We start from the raw sequence: 13,705 nt of genomic DNA on the forward strand, positions 1-13,705 counted from the left end.
TCTAGATGGCCTTTCACCCTGTTTATTGTGTCCTTTGATTCACAGAAGTTTTAAATTTTGACATAGTTGAATTTATCTATTTTTACTTTTGCTGCCTATGCTTTTGGTATCATATCCAAAAAAGCATTGCCAAATCCAGTGTCATAAAGCTTTCCTCCTGTGTTTTCCTCTAAAAGTTTTATAGTTTTAGACTACGTTTAAGTCTTTGATCCACTTTGAGTTAATTTTTATACATGGTGTAAGGTAAGAGTTCAACTTAATTCTTTTGCAGTCTTTCCCGGCATCATTTGTTGAAAATACTGTTCTTTCCCCATTGAATAATCTTGGCACCCTTGTCAAAAGTCATTGGACCATATATGCAAAGTTTTATTTCTGTGCTCTCTATTCTATTCTATTGGCCTATGTGCCTGACCTTATGTCAGTATCACACAGTTTTGATTGCTGTAACTTTGTATGCAGTAAGTTTTGAAATCAGGAAGTGTGAGACCTCCAGCTTTGCTTTTCTTTTTCAAGATTCTTTTGGCTATTTGGGGTCCACTGAGATTCCATATGAATTTTAGGATGGATTTTTCTATTTCTGCCAAAACTGCTGTTGGGATTTTGAATCTGTAGATCCTGCTGTGTAGTAATGACATCTTCACAATATTAAGTCTTCCAACCCATGAATACAGGGTGTCTTTCCATTTCTTTGTGTTTTTAATTTCTTTCAGCAGCACTTTGTAGTTTTCAGTGTACACATCTTTTACCACCTTGGTTAAATTTATCCCAAAGTATGTTATTCTTTTTGATGCTATCATAAATGAAATTATTTTCTTAACTTCCTTTTCAGATTGTTCATTGAGAGCATATAGAAACACAACTGATGTTTGTTGTTGATTTTGTATCCTACGATTTTGCTAGCGAATGTTATTTATTGGTTCTAAGAGGGTTGTGGTTTTTCATGGACTCTTTAGGATTTTGTACATGTAAGCTCATGTTGCCTGTGAACAGAGATAATTTTACTTCTTCCTTTCGAATTTGGATGCCTTTATTTCTTTTTCTTGCCTAATTGCTCTGGCTAGGACTTCCAATACTTTGTTGAATAGAAGTGACAAAAGCAGGTATCCTTATCTTCTTCTTGATCTTAGAGGAAAGGCTTTCAGTCTTTCACCTTTGAGTATGATGCTACCTGTGGGCTTTTCATGTTTGACCTTTATTATGTTGAGGTAATCTCCCTCTATTCCCTGTTTGTTGAGTGCTTTTATCATGAAAGAGTGTTGCATTTTGTCAAATGCTTTTTGTACATCCATCGAGATGATCATTTTTTTCCTTCTTTCTGTTAATGTGATGTATTACGTGGATTAATTTTCATATGTTGAACCATCAAGTGTGCATTCCAAGAATAAATGCCACTTGGTCATAGTGTATGCTCCTTTTAATGTGCTGTTGAATTCGGTTTCCTCCTATTTTGTTGAGGATTGTGGTATCAGTGTTCATAAGAGATATTGGTCTGTAGTTTTCTTGTAGTGTCTTTGTCTGGGTTTGGTATCAAGGTAATGCTGTCCTCTCACTTCACCTTTTGAGTCTCAGCTTCTTCATCTCTAAGATGGAGATAATAATAGAGTCCCTGTTTAGGGCTGTCATGCAGATTAAATGATAAAAATGCACACAAAATGCTTCAGCAGGGCCCAGTTCACAGGAAGCCCTCAAAATATGTTAGAGGATGATAAGGATTATAATAATAATAATAATAAATAAATAACAGTTCATCGCATAGTTGGACAGCTCAGTAGGCTGGGGCTTATAGAGTCAGTCTGTATTAGCAGCAGGGCGTCTGTCCAGTAGTAGCATTTAGCAATTTTCCAAGTAAAGGGAGCGAGTGATATTATAGGGCCGAACTAGGAAGCTGTCTCCTGGCCTAACATGTGGTAGAGGCTCAACCAATTTTGTGGAGTCATTTAAAACTTCCTGCTTGCTTTGATTTCTTAATAATGGCTTGACAGATTTTGAGGAACTGAAAGTAGTGAAGCCTGGGAAGGGACAAACAAAATGTAACACACAGAATTTCTCTCATTCATGGGTTATCAAAGGTTCAAAGGACACAGAGCTCAATGGCAATGGTGATGAAGATGATGTGGGTGACATTTTCCAAAGAACTAATGTGTTTTCATTTTTTATAATACTTTAATTTTTGAACAGTTTTAGGTTTACAGGAATTTTAGCAGAGAATACAGAGAGTTCCCATATATCCACCCCTCCAATACACACTGTTTCCCCTATTATTAACATCATGCATTAGTGTGGTACATTTGTTACAACTGATGAACCAATATTGATATGCTATTATTAACTAAGTCCATAGTTTACATTAGGGTTCACTCTTTGCATTGTACGTTCTTTTGTTTTGACAAATGTATAGTGACAAGTATCCACCATTACAGTATCATAAAAAATATTTTCACTGCCCTGAAATCCCCTGTGCCCCTCCTCTTCATCCTGAGCCCCAGAGCCCCTGTGCCCCTGGCAAGCACTGATCTTTTACTCTCCTTATAATTTTACCTTTTCCAGAATTTCATACAGTTGGAATCATACTGTATGTAACCTTTTCAGACTAGGTTCTTTCACTAAGCAATATGCATTTAAGATTCCTCCATGTCTTTTTTGTTATTTGATAACTCATTTATTTTTATCACTAATATTTCATTGTATGGATGTACCACAATTTGTTTATCCATTTACCTTTTAAAGGACATCTTGTTTGCTTCCAGCTTTTGGCAGTTATGAAGAAAAGTGCTGTAAGCATGTATCCAAAATACATGAGCCTTCATGGATATAGAGAACAGACTGTGGTTGCCAAGGGGGAGGGGGTTGAGGGAGAGATGGAGTGGGGGGTTGAGGTTAGCAGATGTGAGCCGTTACATCCAGGATGGAGAAACAACAAGGTCCTACTGTATAGCACAGGGAACTATATTCAATATCCTGTGATAAAGCATAATGGAAAAGAATATTTTTAAAAGAATGTATATATATGTATAACTGAATCACTTTGCTGTACAGCAGAAATTAATACAACATTGTAAATCAACTACACTTCAATAAAATAAATAAATAAAATTAATGAATCTTAAAAGTCAACAATAAGAAACCAAACAACCCAACTTAAAAATGGGCAAAAGAGCTCAACAGACACCTCACCAAAGAAAATCTACAGATGTCAAATAAGCATATGAAAAGATGTTAAACATCATACATTGTTAAGAAATATCAAATAAACATGAAATATCTCTTCATTTATTTAGACTACTTTGATTTCTTTCATCAACATTTTGTAGTTTTCTTCATATACCTTTTCATATAGCTAAGTATTTTGTTAGATTTATTCCTAAGTACTTCATTTTTTTTTCGGTGCTAATGTAAATGGTGTTGTGTTTTTAATTTCAAATTCCACTTGTTCATTGTTGATATATAGGAAAGCAATTGACTTTTGTATATTAATCATGTATCCTGCAACCTGGGTATAATTGCTCATTAGTTCCAGGAGGGCTTTTTGTCAGTTCTTTGGGATTTTCTGCATCGACAATCATGCCATCTGCAAAATGGGCAAAAGATCTGAACAAACACCTCACCAAAGAAGATTTTTTTTCCTTCCCAATCTGTCTTTTATTCTCTTTTCTTGCCTTGTTGCATTAGCTAGGAGATACAGTACAATGTTGAAAATGAGTGGTGAAAGGGGACATCTTCACCTTATTCCTGATCTTAATTGGAAAGTTTCTAGTTTCTCACCATTAAATATGACGTTAGCTTTAGGGTTTTTATAGATGTGCTTTATCAGGTTGAGGAAGTTCCCCTCCATCCCTAATTTGCCAAGAGTAGTTGTGGTGGTTTGGTGGTTTGTTAGTTTATCATGGATGGGTGTGTAATTTTGTCAAATGTTCTTTTTGCATCTGCTGTTATGATAATGCGATTTCTCTTCTCTGCGCTGTTGATGTGATGGATTGCATTAACTGATTTCCAAATGTTGAACCAGCCTTGCATACCTGGAATAAATCCCACTTGACTGTGGTGTAGAACTCTTTTTATACATCACTGGATTCAATTTGCTAATATTTTGTTGAGGATTTTGCATCTATGTTCATGAGCAGTATTGGTCTGAAATTTTCCTGTTTTGTAATATCTTTATCTGGTTTTGCTATTAGAATAAGTTTGGCCTCACAGAATGAGCTAGGAAGTGTTCTCTCTTCTTCTATTTTCTGGAAGAGATTATTGAGAACTGGTATCATTCTTTCCTTAATGTTTGATAGAATTGACCAGTGAACCCATCCAGGCCTGGTGCTTTCCATTTTGGAAGGTTATTCATTATTGATTCAAATTCTTTACTAGATATGAGTCTATTCAGAGTATTTATTTCTCCTTGTGTGAGTTTCAGTAGATTGTGTCTTTCAAGGAAATGGTCCACTTCATTAAGTTATAAAATCTGTGGGCATAGAATTATTCATAATATTCCTTTATTATCCCTTCAGTGTCCATGAGATCAGTAGTGATGCCATCGCTTTGATTTCTGATTTGAGTAATTTGTATCTTCTCTCTGTTTTTCTTGGTTATCCTGCTAGACGTTTGTCAATTTTATTGATCTTTACAAAAAAAAGACCAAACAGCTCTTTATTTTGCTGACTTTTCTCTCTTGTTTTCCTGCTTTTTATTTCATTCATTGCTTCTTTTCTTGTGCTTGTGGTAGGCTTATATTGCTCTTCTTTCTCTAGTTTCATAAGGTGGAAGCTTAGATCTTTTAAAATGTATGCCTTCAATGCCATAAACTTCCCTCCAAGCACTGCTTTCACTGCATCTTGCAAATTTTCATAGGTTGTATTTTCATTTTCATTCAGCTCAAGATAAATTTTTATTTCCCATGAGACTTCCTCCTTGACCCATCTGTTGTTTATAGGTCTGTTGTTTAATCTCCAAATATTTGGGGATTTTCCATCTGTCTTTCTGGTATTGGTTTCTAGCCTAATTCCATTGTGTTCTGAAAACGTACTTGGCATAATTTCTATTCTTTTACATTTGTTGAGGTATATTTCGTGGCCTGGAATGTGGTCTGCTTGGTGAATGTTCCATGGGAGCTTGAGCAGGATGTGTGTTTTGTTGCTGTGGGATGAAGCTGTGTGGTTGCCAGTTAGATCCAGATGATGGTAGTGCTATTCAGTTCAACTTCATTCTTACTAATTTTCTGCCTGGTGGGTCTGCCCGTCACTGACAGAGGGCTGTTGAGGTCTCCAGCTACCATGATGGATTCATCTGCTTCTCCTTGCAGTTCTATCAGTTTTTGCCTTCCATACTTTGATGCTCTATTGTTGGGTACATACAATGAAGGACTGTTATGTCTGCTTGGAGAATCGACCCCTTTATCACTCTGTATCGCCTCTCTTTATCCCTGATAACTTTCCTTCCTCTGAAGTTGGCTCTGCCTGAAATTAATAGAGCTATTCCTGCTTTCTTCTTGTGTTTCAGTATTTTAAGTGCCAAAGTGTTTGGTAGGAATTTGAAAAGTGGGTAAAGGCACAGTCATTTGAATCAGGCAAACCTGGGAACAAGGCAAGCGAGTCAAAGTGGCTGACTGTGGGCACACTTAATCGTTCTAAGCCTCAGTTTCCTCATCTAAAAAATGAGTAACTATTGGACCTACTGTACAGCACAGGGAACTATATTCAATATCTTGCAGTAACCTGTGATAGAAAAGAATCTGAAAAAGAATAGATATTATATATATCTATAACTGAATTACTTTGCTGTACACCTGAAACTAACACAACATTGTTAATCAACTAGACTTCAATCAAAAATTAAATTTTTTTTAATGAGGAAGTATCCCTTTGAATTATTGTGAAGATGAAACGGGATAATGCAGTAAAGCACTTAGCCAATTTCCTGGCATTTGTGTAATTACACATAATGTGTCATTAATATATTCTACTAATATATGCAGTTATATTATTATGTATTCATATACTATAAGCTATTATTAATATAAGCTATTGGTTAAAATTATATTGTGGGACATTAGTATAGATTTCTAAGTCCAAGTACTCTCTATGAAAGTTGGATAAGGCACTCTGAGAAGAGTGACTTAGAAAATAGTTGCAAAGTCTCAGGCTGGAGCGGATGGCTCGTAGGCAGTGTCCTGAGGAGACAGAAGACTTCGCACGTGCCCTGCAGCCCATAGTCCAGGGCGCCGGGGCCAGGGGGGATGTGATATTTCCTCCTTGGTGCCGAGGTTTGCTCATTCTTCTTATTAAAGTGGTTACACAGGAGGTTTCTGACCCCACTGACAATTCACTGTCTGGGGTCTCTCTCTTTTGGGGGAAATGTGGTCACACCAGGGCCCCTATTGAAAAATAGATCATCTTTGGTTAGATAAATTCTGTTTAGCTTTAAGAAGCAACAGTAATAATTAACCACATGGGAAAAACCTTCATTGTACACCAAGGCTTTTAAAAGGTAGTTATAAAACTATGTTTTGTGGTGTGAGCTCAATTGTGTTTAAACTTTTTAAAAAGATTGTAAGCATAGAGAAAAGACTGGAAGGATGTGAACCATCGTGTTCTCAGTGCCTGCCTCTGGGGGATGGGAGTCTAAGTGATTTTAATGTCTTCTTTGTGTTTTTCTCTACTTCTCATTTTCTGCATTATTACAAAAAGCATGTTATTTTTAAAATGAATAGAACAAACAAATGAAAACAACAATTATTACAAAACCTCCCCTTAACTTTAACACTTGCAGTAAATGGACAGTTTTCACTTGCCAACTGACCTTTCTGGTTTGTGTTGGGCCATTTCTGCTGTCCTGCCACGCGGGACAACCAAAAGGATAATTGCATGGGATCAGAGAACTATCAAGTGGCCAATTCCTGGCCAATTCCCCCCGGGTTCCCTCTTGCCTCTGTGTTGCCTGACGCCCTACCCCAAAACTGGGCATCTATTCTGGGTCTGCTGTCAGGCTCTGGTGACCCTCCACTCACTAGCTCTGTGGCCTTAGACAAGTCACTTAACCTCTCTGACCCTCAGCATCCTCCTCTTAAAATGAGGATTGCAGTGACTGTCCAGCCAGATGAAGTGGTGAGCACATTGGGGCCCCCAGTGTCAGTGGCACTAATTATTCCTTGTTATTCCTGTTATTCCTGGCTCTGACTGTCCCCCTTCTGCATTTCAGTCTGCAGACGTCGACAACCATCACGCACTCATTGAATATAATGAGGCCGAAAGCAGCTTTGTTCTCCACGACTTCAATTCCTGCAACGGCACGTTCGTCAATGAGTGCCACATTCAAAACGTGGCTGTGAAGCTCCTACCCGGAGACATCCTGAGGTTTGGGTCCGGAGGGCTGACCTACGAACTGGTCATCGAAAACCCAGCCTCGGTGAGTCCAGGCCCCTGCGGGGGGGGCGGGGAGGTCGGGGTGCAGAAGTGCCGTGTGGTGTCACCTTCCGTGCAGCCTAGGGCTCGGGTACGGCCACAGGTGGAGTTCGTCTGGAGCGCGTCACTCTTGCTTTCGCGATTCTGCGCGAAGTTCAGCCCCATCGCGTGGGTGCCCGGGGAGAGCGAGTCCTCGCGCCCTCTTCTGGGCATTTCATGGAATTACATGCAAGGGTTGCCTAGCGACCAGCCCGGAGCGACACCGTTTTCCTGAAAAGTGAAGCTTGGCAAGGGGAGGTGGAAAGCAGGTGTGTGCTTTTGAAGATGCAGAGATGAATGCTTCCTTTTTAGGCAGATCAGTGCTCTGCAACTTCCTAGCTTTGCGACCTCGGCCAGGCTTCTCTGCGTGCCTGGGTCTGGGTCTTCTCAGCGGTGCAGGGCGTTGAGACAGTATCTATGTATAAAAAGTCAAAGTTTCTGGCCGGAGTAGACGCTCAAGGCCTGCCAGCTGTTATCACACCGGATCAGAAATGTTCCCGGGATCAGGACCTAAAGTATGGCCCCAGGTTAAGCGGAACGTAACCCAAAATTCGCCCAGCAAAGCTCAGTCACAAGAAGTATCTGGTTCAGTAGGGAGGCAGGATGGGGACTGGTTAGCAACACAGACCTGGGTCAGAACCCCAGCTCTGCCACTGGCCTACTCGGTGCGCTCTTGCACAAGCCATTGGACCCCTCGGAACCTCGGTTTCCTCATCTACAAAATGGGGCCAACGACAGCAATGACCTTGCAGGCTTATCTCGAGGGCTAAATGAGATGGTTATCATTGTAAAACTCCCAGAATAATGCCCATTCGTGGTGAGCACAAAATGAATACCTGTCGTGTGTGTCCCAGAGAGACAGTGTGTTAACCTCACTCCCCAGCACCAAGAACCCTGCATGGACTGAGACTTCTGAGGCTTAAAGTCCTTTCTGGGACGAGGCTGGGTATAAATAAATAAAGTTTAGAGAATTTAGACAGAATCCTGGGTGTGGGTCCCCTAGGCAGCCCTAAATACTCACTCAGAGAAGATCAGCACCGTCCCTCAGGCTGCAGGGCCCGTGACACCGCATCCACCACGTTTGGCTTTGAAAACCTGGGACAGTTTTCTCCTGCTGCTTCTCAGCCCCCTTTTCCTCCTTGGACCAACATTAAAGTGTGCTCACTTGTGGGATGCACTGGGATCCACTGGCCGCCCTGAGGAGGGGCTCCTGACCCAGAAGGTGTTGACCTGATCAGGGGTTCTCAACATGGGTTCTAAGGATCCCCCTCGTCAGAAGCACGTGGGGAGCAGACCCACAGTGCAGATCTGGGCTTCACCCCAGGCCTGAGGACTCATACTTAGGATTCCCAGAAGAAATACAGGACACGCAGTTAAATCTGAATTTCAGAGAAGCAACAAATCATTGTTATGTACAGGTGTGGCCCAACTATTGCAAGGAACCACTTATGCTAAAAAAATTATTTGGTGTTTATCTGAAATTCAGATTTAACGGACACCCTATAGTTTATTATATATTGATTTATTCATTTCTTTACTTATGCGAAATCTGGCAACCATACACATCCTCCCTGGGAGTAGGGCCTGGGAATATGCATTCTCACAAGCTCCCTGATGATTCTGATGCACCGCCAATAGGAGGGAAACCGAAATTTAGAATCATTTGTATGGAACACTTACAGAATTTTTTAGGGATCAAAGAAAAGGGGATTTCACACTCCCAAGCCTGAAAATCCAAGTTCATGAACTTTGATTCAATGTGCCCCAACATGTCTGATTCCAAGAATTTTTCAGGAATGTTCAGTAAAATTACAGGTTCCCAGGCCCCCTCCCTGGGAAATTCTGACTCTGTGGCTTGCCTGTGGGGAGAAGAATAGGGGAGCAGCAAATAATATCTGCATTTTTTTCTATTTTTTTCCTACAAAGATATTTATTGAAATATTATTGATAGGGGCATAAAATTTGAAACCTAAATTTCCATCCAAAGGAGGCATTGTTTAATTAATTATATTGTTTAATATATTATAAGGAGTTTAATATATTATAAGGAGTTCGTTTATATATGGAATACTGTTCTGCCTTTTTAAAACACAGCTTTCTTGAGATATAATTGACATGTCATAAACGGCACATGTTTAAAGTCTGTAAGTGGATGGGCTTTGACATATGGGTACACCTGTGAAACCATAGCCACAATCAAGACAGTGAACAGCTCCTTCATCCTCCAAAGTTTCCTTTGGATCACAGCATGTGTTTGTTTGCTTGCTTGCTCTTAAGAGCTTCACTGAAGTACAATTTACATAACAGAAACTTCACCCATTTGAAGTGTCCAATTCAATCAATTTGAATATTGATGGAGTTGTGCAGCCATCACCACAACCTGCTTTCAGAACATTTTCCTCCATTTCTATCACCCCAAACCTCGGAGAAACCTTGGAGGTATTTCATTTTGGGGTTTGTTTTTAACTTTTAATTTTCAAAATTATGGTAAAATACGCATAACATTTACCATCTTAACCATGTTTCAGTGTACAGTTCACAGTGGCATTAAATCTATTCACACTGTTGTGCAGCCATCACCCCCATCCATCTTCAGAACTTTGTTCATCTTCCCAAACTGAAACTCTAAGCCCATCAAATCAAACCCCCTGCTTCCTTCCTCCCCTCCCACCATGCTGTGTCTGTGAATTTGACTATTCTAGGTTCCTCATGTAAATGGAATCTTACATTGTTTGTCCTTTTGCGATCATCTTATTTCACTTAGTATGATATCCTCATGGTTCATTCCAGTTGAATATTTCATTGTATGGATTCACCACATTTTGTTTATCTGCTCATCCATCCATGGCCACTTGGGTTGCTTCCACCTTTTGGCCATTTTGAGTAAGTTTGTTATGAACACGGGTGTACAACTATGGAATGGGGATTTTATTTTACAAGGTGCTTCTTATATAATTGTGGGAAACAGTGATGACGACCTCTAACCTTTAGTAGATAAGACGGAAGAAGATGTTTTGTAAGAAGAGAAACCAGGAGAGCAGCAGGAGGAATCGCTGACGTGAACAGCACTGTGCTAAGCAATTCACCTGCTCTCCCTTATTTCACGCTCACAGCAACCTATGAGATGGTTTCTCCCATGATCCCCATTTTACAGACAAGGAATCCGAAACTCAGAGAGGTTAAGTAATTTCCCCAGGGCCACACAGCTAGTCAGTGCAAATTAAACACTATCCCCACTTGTGGAAAAAGGAGGGGAGAAAACCATTTAGTCTGATGCTAGCTGGAGCAGTAGCCTTGACTGGTTTTCACACCGAGGAAAGCATACTCTCTCGGTCACTCGAATATACACGGATTTTTTCAATTCTTATTCCTACACGCACTTGCACCTTGCTTCATTCCTCGGTTGACTGCAGGCAGCTGCACAAGTGTTCCCCTGGCCTGTGCCCAGGGCACTTTGCAGGACTCTCCCCAACCCCATCTTCTCAAAAGCGCTCTCTGCCGGGGCATCCCCAGCTTGAGAAGCTTCCATCCATGATGCTCATATTCATGGAGGGGTCCTTTGCAGCGTCCGTGTGAGGGCAGCCTGTGGACTGACTGACACCTTCCTACAAATTCCACTTCCTGATGACTCCAACCTGCTGGCAGTTTAAAAGAAGAGAAAGGAAGAGGGGGAAAAGGGAGAGGTATTGAAGAGCATCTCTCATCAAATATTTTGAAGCCCAGTTTTTCTAAAAAATTCGTGGCCATCTTGCTTCCGGCATATTCTTGTTTCCAATTGATTTTGGGGTCCCTGGTGAGGGCGCTGTGTTTCCTCCTTGGATGGAGTTTCCACGGAGGACTGCCCTGATATCATACAGATTAAGTATGATGAGAACTGTTCTTCTCCCGACAAAGAGTTCCCAAATGAAAGCATTTAGTTCCGGTTTTGTGGTGACCCTAACCAATAGAGGAGGGTATGACAGCATTTTATTGGGGGAGGGGGGTGAGGTGCGGGGCGGTTAGGAATCCAGATGTGTTTGCAGATGTCACAGTGGTTAGAGCACGTGCCCTGAGGTCAGGCTGACTCCAGCGCCGTCCCAGCCCTGCTCTTGACCGGCTTTTATACTGGACGTGCACAAATCTTCTACCTCTCAGAGCCTCGGTCCTCACTCCTGTAACAATAGTTCCTACCACCTTGAGTGACTGTGGTATTAAGTGGGCAAAGTGCGTAAATTGCTTAGTCCAGTGTCTGGCACCTAATAAGCACATGATAACCCTCAGCTTTAAAGTCAAGCAAACCAGCATGGAGCAGCCAAGATGCCTCCTTTGTAAGTGTCCTTTTGGACAGGGAAACCTCCAAAGACCTGTCCCCGCTAGCAGATAAATACATTTGCAGATAAATTACCCATAGAATAACATACAAGATGGAAAAATATAAAGAAAAACTCTTGTTTGACAAAGTGCATTGGCAGGCCGGTTGTGCCCAGGACCATCCTTTTTTTTTTTTTTTTTTTTTGCGGTCGCGGGCCTCTCACTTTTGTGGCCTCTCCCGTTGCAGAACACAGGCTCTGGATGTGCAGGCTCACAGGCCCAGCCGCTCCGCGGCATGTGGGATCTTCCCGGACCGGGGCCCAAACCCATGTCCCCTGCCTCGGCAGGTGGACTGTCAACCACTGCACCACCAGGGAAGCCCCCAGGACCATACTTTGTAAATTATACCTCTCTCATCAAAGTATTACCTAGGGCTGCCATATTGCACAACTCCAGGGTCACCCTTCACAACGTAGTCCATGTGGATGGCGCCCACTGAAGCTGTGCAGGACATAATCCACAGGGCCATCTGCAATGCCCTGAAGCAACCGTTGATTAATCCCATAGAGTCTTGGCACCAGGCGTGGGAAATTGAAGTCCCAGAGTCAGGTGTGCCGCCGTGTTGTGGGTTTTGTTGGTTGTTGCCTTTACTCGTGCTTTCTGAGCTCTGGGAAAGGAGGTGTGGAAACAAGCTGTGCTAGTCACAGTGGCGCCATTCTTACAAGGCAGCTGAGTAAGGAAACCCACGTCACCCATATGTATCCATCATGTCTTTCTCTGTTCTGAAATACGGCAAAACAGATGGAAATGGCCAGAATGAAAAAGGAAGCCAGGCGCCACAAATGACGTGCCGAGTTGTTCCATGAGGGGGTTGACAGCTCCTTGGCGGCAGCCCCCATCCCCATGACTGCCTGTGTCTGGCCTTCCCTGTAGCCTGCTCTGCCCTGTTCCCAGTCCAGCCAGACTCTCCCACGTGGCTCCTGGATACTGTCTTCTGTCCCTGCAATGTCATGACGTCCTGTCTTGCGAGAAGCGCGCCCTCTGTCGGCCAATATTCCTTGCTGCTTTAATGGGGAAGCTCTGCAGAACACAATCGAGAAAGCAAGGGCTTTGGAGTTGGATGGACCCAAGTTGAAATGCCAGCTGCAACTGACTTTACCTTTCTGAGCTTCAATTTCCAATTTCTGCCAAGGAGCTACTCATTAATCCCAGGTCCCCTTTCCCCCTTCAGTTGTTTTTTATAGAGGTCCCTCGGACCACCCCTATCATGGCATAAACTGAGGCTCAGAGAGTTTCAGTGACTTCCCCAAGGTTAGGCATCAGTCCTATAGATCCAGAGACAGGATTTAAAGCCAGCTCTCCTGAGTCCCTTGGAGGCTTTTCCTAATAGCACGAAGCATCGTGGGGCCGTGAGAGCCCAGGCAGGTCCTTCACTGCCCAGCGGTTAAGGAAGGTCTTGCAATTCCCAGTCCAACCTGCAATTTCACACGCTGACAGGGGATGATTCATTATGTGGGTAAAAACGAAAGCCACTGATAATAGAAGAAAATGCATTTTCAGTTGTCTGGCTTCCTTGCTTGTTTGGCTCCACTAACTTTTTTTATGGCTGCACCAATGCAGGATCTTAGTTCCTCAACCGGGGATCAAACCTGCACCCCCTGCATTGGAAGCGTGGAGTCTTAACCACTGGACGGCCAGGGAAGTCCCTGGCTCCACTAACTTTTTTTCTTTAATTATTTTATTTATTTTATTTATTTATTTTTGGCAGCGTTGGGTCTTCGTTGATGCACGCGGGCTTTCTCTAGTTGCGGCGAGCGGGGGCTACCCTTCGTTGCAGTGCGCAGGTTCCTCATTGTGGTGGCTTCTCTTGTTGCGGAGCATGGGCTCTAGGTGTGTGCGCTTCAGTAGTTGTGGCACGTGGGCTCAGTAGTTGTGGCTCGCGGGCTCTAGAGCACAGGCTCAGTAGTTGTGGCCCATGGGCTTAGTTG

The 13,705-nt window shown here is 42.3% G+C and overlaps 1 pseudogene across 1 annotated transcript in view; it reads left to right on the forward strand.

Annotated features, from left to right (window-relative positions):
• LOC309801354 (forkhead-associated domain-containing protein 1-like) overlaps positions 1-13,705 on the forward strand; it is a 129,340-nt pseudogene that overhangs the window by 12,141 nt on the left and 103,494 nt on the right. The window contains exon 2 of the transcript in view: positions 7,186-7,392. The product of the transcript in view is annotated as a forkhead-associated domain-containing protein 1-like (transcript). The remainder of the gene's footprint in view (positions 1-7,185; positions 7,393-13,705) is intronic.

This window comes from Mesoplodon mirus (assembly GCF_964341445.2).
Source record: "Mesoplodon mirus genome assembly, chromosome: 3".
NCBI lineage: Eukaryota > Metazoa > Chordata > Mammalia > Artiodactyla > Ziphiidae > Mesoplodon > Mesoplodon mirus.